The sequence below is a fragment of the Balaenoptera ricei genome, chromosome 4 (assembly GCF_028023285.1).
Source record: "Balaenoptera ricei isolate mBalRic1 chromosome 4, mBalRic1.hap2, whole genome shotgun sequence".
NCBI lineage: Eukaryota > Metazoa > Chordata > Mammalia > Artiodactyla > Balaenopteridae > Balaenoptera > Balaenoptera ricei.
In genome coordinates, this window is record NC_082642.1 from 36,977,164 (window position 1) to 36,984,850 (window position 7,687).

A 7,687-nucleotide genomic window follows, 5' to 3' on the forward strand; every position below is an offset into this window, starting at 1 on the left:
GAGGACTGCTTTTATACAATAAATTCAGTAAATTTTTTAGATTTCTTTATGTAGGTATAATATATTTCTTGTTTATTTATAGTGGTAATAGTTTTTTTTTTTTTTGGCTGTGTTGGGTCTTTGTTGCTGCATGCGGGCTTTCTCTAGTTGTGGTGAGCGGGGGCTACTCTTCATTGTGGTGCCTGGACTTCTCATTGCAGTGGCTTCTCTTGTTGCAGAGCACAGGCTCTAGGTGCATGGGCTTCAGTAGTTGTGGCATGAGGGTTCAGTACTTGTGGCTTGCGGGTTCAGTACTTGTGGCTTGTGGGCTCTAGAGCGCAGGCTCAGTAGTTGTGGTGCACGGGCTTAGCTGCTCTGCGGCATGTGGGATCTTCCTGGACCAGGGCTCGAACCCGTGTCCCCTGCATTGGCAGGTGGATTCTTAACCACTGCGCCACCAGGGAAGCCCAATAGTGGTAATAGTTTTAACTGCTAGTGTAAATGGGATATTTCTTTTTTCCCCCACAATTGGTAATTATTAGTTTATAGTAGAGCTATGGATTTTTGTATTTTGTAACTAGCTACCTTGTTGTGACTTTCTGTCAGTTAGTTCTCATGGTTTCTTCATGCTACACAATTATATTACCTACAGAGCTTTTTTCTTTTACTTTATTTATTGAATTGGCTAGGTCTTCCAGTATGATTTTTAATAGTAGCAGTGATAGAAGGCATCCTTGAGTTGGACCTGATCTGAGTGGGAAAGGTTCTAATTTTCACCATTAAGTACAATCTTTGTTTTGGTTTTTGATGTTTTTTTCCACTCTAGATTGTTGAGTTTTTGTTTTTTTTTTTTTTTAAGAAATAGGTATTAACTTTTATCTTGTACTTTCCTGTCATCTATTGAAATGTTTATACACGTTTTCTTCTCTGATTTGTTAATATAATTCAATGTATAATAGATTTTTAAAATGTGATCTAACATTGCATTCCTGGAATCAGTCATATTTTTTTCATTATTTAAATATTCTAGTAGGTATACATTCTGCATGTAGGTTCATACATGAGATTGGCCTGTGGTTTTTTCCTTGTATATTCTTTATCTGGTTTTGATGTCACTGCTATGCTAACTTCATAATATCAATGAAAAATCTTTCACCCTTATCTGTGATTTGGACTTGTTTGTATAACATGGAAATGCTAAATTTCAAGGTTTGACAGAACCCACCTATCATACGGACCTGATGCAGTTTCAGGGAGGAGACATTTGATTATCTTTTGTGGTTAGTGTTCTATTTAGATTTATAATTTCTATTTTACTTTTTCTTTCACGTAGGCATTATTTAAGAGTTTGCATTTTTGTGGCTATCCCCATTCTTTGGCTGGAGGAGGGGGGAGGCACTGTCCATCTTTTTGTTTTGTGAATTTTAAATTGTGTTACGATAATGATCTGCCTTTTTGCTTTTTGGAGTGTCTGAGGTTTTCTTTGTGGCTTGATACATAGTTTTTATAAATGTGCCATGTGTGTTTGCACACAAATTGTTGGCTACAAAATTCTTTTTTTGCATCTTTAGTTCAAGTCTGATGGCTATGTGGTTTAAATCTGCCATGTTATTATGTTTTATTTACTTTATTTGTAGATTTCTGAGTGGGGTGTGTAAAAGGCTTCTGTTGGATTATGTTTTCCTTGTCTCCTTTTCTCCTAACGTCTTGGAACTTACATGTACTACTTCAGTTCTTCTGGAGGTTACCTTTACATTGAAAACAATTAATTTAATTTTAATTTTGTTTTAGAGATACAACCCAGATGGTCCAGAACTATCTTTAGAGCCAGGTTCCCTGATTCTGTGTACTCTAGATGATTGCAACAGGGATAATTTAATTCTATAAACATTTAGCAAGCACCTGCTGTATGCTGGACCCTGAGCCAACCCTTGTGGATACGGACGATGAGTGAGATAGTTCTTGCCCCCATGAGGTTTAGAGTCTAGGAGGGAGGCTGACAAGTAAACAGATGATAACATCACATGGGAGGTGATAATAGAGGTAGGCATGGAGTCATGGGGGATTGTGGAAGGGTGGATGTCACAAGGATGCCCCCCGTGGGTCATCCCTCCCAGTCCTGTGTGGTCCCCTCCCCTTTACTCTGGGCTCAGTAACTAACCTGTGATTCATTTCTTACCAGTAGAATGCAGCATAAATAACACTGTAACTTTCATTTCATATTTTTGATCTCTTTGAAAATTTGGGCTGCATTCTGAGAGAATTTCTTGATTTATTCATCGCTCCTCAGCTGTATCCATTGTGCTGTTTATGTTTTTCCAAGATCTCTAGTTGATTCTTTTCCCAGTACTTCTTTCAGTGTTTCTGTTTGTTTCATTAACTCTGTTTCCTTAGGTATTACTTCTGTCTGTTGAATTTAGTACCTCTTTTTCCTGATGTTCACTTCCTTCAAATATTAGAAAATTATTGCTTCTGTACTCATCTAGATATTTGAGACTTCCTGTCTTATGTCATATTGTCTTTAAGGAGAGGTAAGATATGATGCTGGTGGGATGCTGGTACACAGTTACCTGGTGGTGAGAGTTTGTGTTACTTCTGGGTCTCTCCAGGTACCCCAGGCACTATGTGGTCTCTTTCATCCAAGCGTCCATCCCTGTTTCACTCTTTTGGCACAGGTGGTGTGTGATGAACCACTTGGCTGCCTTATCTGTTAACCTCACTGGGCATGTGGTCATTTGCCCCCTCCAAATCCCAACTTTGCTCACCTTTTTTTTGGTCACCTCCAAGCTTGGGCCTCTCCTGTGGCAGCTCCCACCTTGACAGAAGCCCTCTCCCATGCATGAATTGTGCTGGGGTTTCCATCTTTGATCTGACTGCATTTGCTTTCTGTCTTTGTTCCTGACATGTTCATCATTAAGAAAAATGACTTGGGATAAAAATATAACGTGGAATCGAGAGCTGGCATGACAGATAGGAAACTTTGATTGTTAATTTCAGCCCAGAATTCAGACCTGTTAAGATCATTTTGAAATTTGAGTGTAATAGAAATAAATGTAGGCCCTGGAATTTAGCTTCTTTTTTTTTCTATTCACAACCATTTTATTTTATTTTTTAAATTTATTTTTAGACATCTTTATTGGAGTATAATTGCTTTACAATCTTGTGTTAGTTTCTGCTTTATAACAAAGTGAATCAGCTATGTGCATACAATATCCCCATATCCCTGTATCTCCTCCCTCTTGCGTCTCCCTCCCACCCTCCCCATCCCACCCCTCTAGGTGGTCACAAAGCACTGAGCTGATCTCCCTGTGCTATGTGGCTGCTTCCCACTAGCTAGCTATTTTACATTTGGCAGTGTATATATGTCCATGCCACTCTCTCACTTCGTCCCAGCTTACCCTTCCCCCTCCCCATGTCCTCAAGTCCATTCTCTACGTCTGTGTCTTTATTCCTGTCCTGCTCCTAGGTTCTTCAGAACCTTTTTTTTTTTTTTTTTTAGATTCCATATATATGTGTTAGCGTATGGTATTTGTTTTTCTCTTTCTGACTTACTTCACTCTGTATGACAGACTCTAGGTCTATCCGCCTCACTACAAATAACTCAATTTTGTTTCCTTTTATGGCTGAGTAATATTCCATTATATATATGTGCCACATCTTCTTTATCCATTCATCTGTCAATGGACACTTAGATTGCTTCCTGGCTATTGTAAGTAGAGCTGCAATGAACATTGTGGTACATGACTCTTTCTGAATTACGGTTTTCTCAGGGTATATATGCCCAGGAGTGGGATTGCTGGGTTGTATGGTAGTTCTATTTTTAGTTTTTAAGGAACCTCCATACTGTTTTCCATAGTGGCTGTATCAATTTACATTCCCACCAACAGTGCAAGCGGGTCCCCTTTTCTCCACACCCTCTCCAGCATTTGTTGTTTGTAGATTTTCTGATGATGCCCATTCTAACCAGTGTGAGGTGATACCTCATTGGAGTTTTGATTTGCATTTCTCTAATAATTAGTGATGTTGAGCATCCTTTCATGTGTTTGTTGGCAATCTGTATATCTTCTTTGGAGAAATGTCTTTAGGTCTTCTGCCCATTTTTGGATTGGGTTGTTTGTTTTTTTGATATTGAGCTTCATGAGCTGCTTGTATATTTTGGAGATTAATCCTTTGTCAGTTGCTTCGTTTGAAAATATTTTCTCCCATTCTGAGGGTTGTCTTTTGGTCTTATTTGTGGTTTCCTTTGCTGTGCAAGAGCTTTTAAGTTTCATTAGGTCCCATTTGTTTATTTTTGTTTTTATTTCCATTTCTCTAGGAGGTGTGTCAAAAAGGATCTTGCTGTGATTTATGTCATAGAGTGTTCTGCCTATGTTTTCCTCTAAGAGTTTTATAGTGTCTGGTCTTACATTTAGGTCTTTAATCCATTTTGAGTTTATTTTTGTGTATGGTGTGAGGGAGTGTTATAATTTCATTCTTTTACATGTAGCTGTCCAGTTTTCCCAGCACCACTTACTGAAGAGACTGTCTTTTCTCCAATGCATATTCATGCCTCCTTTGTCATAGACTAGTTGACCATAGGTGCGTGGGTTTATCTCTGGGCTTTCTATCCTGTTCCACTGATCTATATTTCTGTTTTTGTGCCAGTACCATACTGTCTTGATTACTGTAGCTTTGCAGTATAGTCTGAAGTCAGTGAGCCTGATTCCTCCAGCTCCATTTTCCTTTCTCAAGATTGCTTTGGCTCTTTGGGGTCTTTTGTGATTCCATGCAAATTGTAAAATTTTTTGTTCTAGTTCTGTGAAAAATGCCATTGGTAGTTTGATAGGGATTGCATTGAATCTGTAGATTGCTTTGGATAGTATAGTCATTTTCACAATGTTGATTCTTCCAATCCAAGAACATGGTGTATCTCTCCATCTGTTTGTAGCCTCTTTAATTTCTTTCATCAGGTTCTTATAGTTTTCTGCATACAGGTCTTTTGTCTCTTTAAGTAGATTTATTCCTAGGTATTTTATTTTTTTTTGTTGCAGTGGTAAATGGGAGCGTTTCCTTAATTTCTCTTTCAGATTTTTCATTGTTAATGTATAGGAATGCAAGAGATTTACACCAGCATAGAATGAAGAAAATCAAGATTGGTAGTAAATCATTAAAAAAAAAATTGTAGAGCATTTAGTTTATTGCAGGTGTTGCAAGTTGTGATTACTGAAAGAGGCAGTGCAGGGCATCATCAAGATGGGGAAGTGGGGACCCTAGGCTGTGTCCCACAGCAAAGGTTAGACAGCTGCCCACCAACAGAAATAGCTCTAGGAGAGATCGGGAGTCCACTGAAGAAACTTAAGCAACGCAGTGGAGCAAAAACCGTGGGAAAAACTGCACCAAAAGGGAAAGGAGAGCAGCTCACTCTGCCTGCATCATCCCATTCCCCTCTGCTCAGTGCTGAGAGATAACGTCCCACCCAGAAAGAGTTGCCCTTGCCTGGAGAGGGAGGTGGGGTGAGCCACTAGCTTCCCAGCCTTTTGGGGCACCATGTGAAGGACCCACTTTAGTTTCATCCTGTTCAGAGACTGGCAAAGCTGAGACACGTCGGGATGGCTGGGAACAAGGAAGAAGAGCAGGGGCCACCAGAATCAGCCACACCTTGGGAGCCACTGAGGTTCCCAGTGCCCTCCTCTACAGAGGACACCAGAAGCTTTGACGCCGAGGAAACCAGTGGCCAGCACGGCCACCGTGGGCCCTGAAGATTTCACCAGTTTTCTGCCATCAGCCGCCTGATGTCTTCCACTGCCCCTTCTTCACCTCCCCACTGCCATTGGAGCCTGGCGTCTGCACTGACAGCCTGCCCAGGCCTCTGTGGTGGCACGAGTGCAAGGTGCCAGCCTAAACCCTGCAGCTGACCCTCACTGCTGCATGCACACGTGGGGCTAGCCCCTTTAGCTGTGCACCTGCACCTGCTAGCCTGACTCCCGTCACCAGCCTCCGTGCCATGTGTGTGCCCATAGTGTGAACCTGCAGCCACGGAAATGGCTGTTAGCATGGCTGTTATCAAAAAGACAGAGATCAGGGTCTTCCCTGGTGGTGCAGTGGTTAAGAATCCTCCTGCCAATGCAGGGGACACGGGTTCAATCCCTGATCTGGGAGGATCCCACATGCCACGGAGCAACTAAGCCCCTGCGCCACAACTACTGAGCCTGCGCTCTAGAGACCGCGAGCCACAACTACTAAGCCCACATGCCACAACTACTGAGCCTGCGCACCACAACTACTGAAGCCTGCGTGCTTGGAGCCCATGCTCTGCAACAAGAGAAGCCACCGCAATGAGAAGCCCGAACACGACAACAAAGAGTAGCCCCTGCTCGCTGCAACTAGAGAAAGGCCATGCACAGCAATGAAGACCTGACACGGCCAAAAGAAAAAAAAGACAGAGATGAGAAATGGTGGGTAGGATGGGTCGAAAAGGGAACCCTAGTGCTCTGTTGGTGGGAATGTAAGTTGGTGCAGCCACTGTGGAAAACAGTATGGAGGTGCCTCAAAAAACTGAAAATAGAACTACCATATGATCCAGCAGTCCCACTTGTAAGTATATAACCAAAGGAAGTGAAATTGCTGCCTCAAAGAGATACATGCATCCCCATGTTGCAGCATTATTCACAACAGCCAAGCCATGGAAACAGCCTGAGTGTCTATCAATGGATGAATGGATAAAGAAAATGTGATTGATATATATGTATATAATATAAAAAAGAAAGGGAATATTATTCAGCCATAAAAAAGAGTGAAATCCTATCTTGAGGACATTATGCTAAGTGAAATAAGTCAGAGAAAGACAAGTACTGTATGATCTCACGTATATGTGGAATCTAAAAACATTGAACTCACAGAAACAAAGAGGAGAGTGGTGGTTGCTAAGGGCTGAGGGTGGGGGAAGTGGGAGGATGTTGGTGAGAGGGATAAGCTTTTACTTATAGGGTTAGTTCCAGGAATCTAATGTACAGCATGGGGACTGTAGTTAGCAATACTATATCGCATACTTGAAAGGTGCTGTGAGAGTAGAGCTTTAATCTTCTCACCATAACAACAATAACCACAACGAATGGTCATTATGTGAAGTCAAGGACGTGCTAACTAACCTTATTGTGGTAAACATTTGTGATATATATGTGTATCAAATCATCACATTGTAAACCTTAAACTTATACAGTATTATATGTTAAGTATATCTCAATAAAGCTGGAAAGAAAGAGAATGAATAAAAATGCTGATGCAATTTTAGGTTCCATTTTTAAAGATGAAACATCTTTTTTTAGGTTTAATAACATTGATTTGTGTGTTTTTTACTGAGAAACGTTTGTTCATATCCTTTGCCTTTATTTTATTGCGCCATTAATCTTTCTCATGTTGATTTGTGAGAATTTTGTACGCATTGCCCCTTTATTGTCACGTATATTGTATACGTTTTCCTTTTTGTGATCTGAAATATTGTGTATGGTCACTTTTGCCTCTTGGATGCTTAAAATTTTGACCAGAAGTCAAATATGTGAATATTTTGTGTCATGTTTTAAAATATCTTCCCCCTCCAGGATTATAAAAAATATATTTTCTTCTAGTGTTTTTATAGTCTTATTTTTATATTGAAATCTTATATTCATTTTGAACTTCATTTTCACTGATGTGTGATTTAAGGTTCCATATGTATTATTTTCTGAATGGG